Consider the following 1,217-nt stretch of genomic DNA (forward strand, 5'->3'; position numbering starts at 1 on the left):
GGGGGCTCCTTTTCCTGTATATATTTCCAGATGCTCGACTCCCTCTCCCACGCCTCCCTCTCCCTTCCTCTGGCATGCCCCTCACTTTACCCCTGAGTGAGTAGCACACCTTTGAAATACTTGAGATAATTGCTGGCTCTGGTGTGGAGTGTCTTGACACTGACATCTTTAAAAGGAGGGGAGCAGCAGACCTGACAGCTAGCCAGGTCGTCGGGCTGTACCACTGTCGATAGGAGAATAAACACACTGTGATGTATTTGTACAATGGAATACTACTCAGCAATAAAAAGCAACAAACCATCAATACACACAACAACGAGGACGAATCTCAAAAAACGTTAAGTTGAGCGAAAGAAGCCTGAAAAAAATGCGCACTGTGGTTCAGTTTCTATAAAGTTGCGGAAGAGGCAAAATTAATCTGCAGTAATAGAAATCAGAAAAGGGGTTGCCACTGGAGGGAGGGGTGAATACTGACTGCAAAGGAACACAAGGGAACTTTCTGGGGCGACTGAAGTCGTCTCTATTCTGATCTGTGTGACAGTTACCAAAGTGAATGCATTGGATGAAAATCAACCAGCTCTATACTTAACCATTTGGATTTGTGCATTTTTGTGTATGTAATTGATACTCCCAATTTAAAGTGCTGCCAGTATAAGAAAAGGAATAAAACAAAAAAAAATTGCTACCCCAACTTTCTTTTTGTTTTATATTGTTTTCCGCACTTTTGTTCTCAATCTTTGTTTATTTTTATTTATTTATTTATTTATTCATTTATTTTTTGATGTAAACATGTTTCTTGGTTCTCATTTTAAAAATCCAACCCGAGGGTCTCTTTTAATTGGTGAGTTTAGCAGATTCACAATTACATTTACTATAATTATTTTACATTAAGACTTACTCATGCCGTATTATTTGGCCATATATGAACAACCCATAGCTCAACAACCTGAGATATATTTGGAAGCTACAATGAACAGAGCTGGGATGGAACTATATGGGTGATCCTTGTTCCCTGACCAAGGTCAAACTGAACTTGCCAGTTGAGAATTTTCTTATGGACGGAACAGAATAGGACATGCAGCTACTCTTACGCAATTTTGGATAGTAAGAACTCAGGGGGAACTTGCCATAATGTAAATTATGCATATGATAAAGATATCCTAATTAGAACAGTGTTGTATTGGCTCAAGACAAGATAAATAGGTCAACAGAAAAGA

This window comes from Colobus angolensis, unplaced genomic scaffold (genome assembly GCF_000951035.1).
Source record: "Colobus angolensis palliatus isolate OR3802 unplaced genomic scaffold, Cang.pa_1.0 Scaffold479, whole genome shotgun sequence".
Taxonomy (NCBI): domain Eukaryota; kingdom Metazoa; phylum Chordata; class Mammalia; order Primates; family Cercopithecidae; genus Colobus; species Colobus angolensis.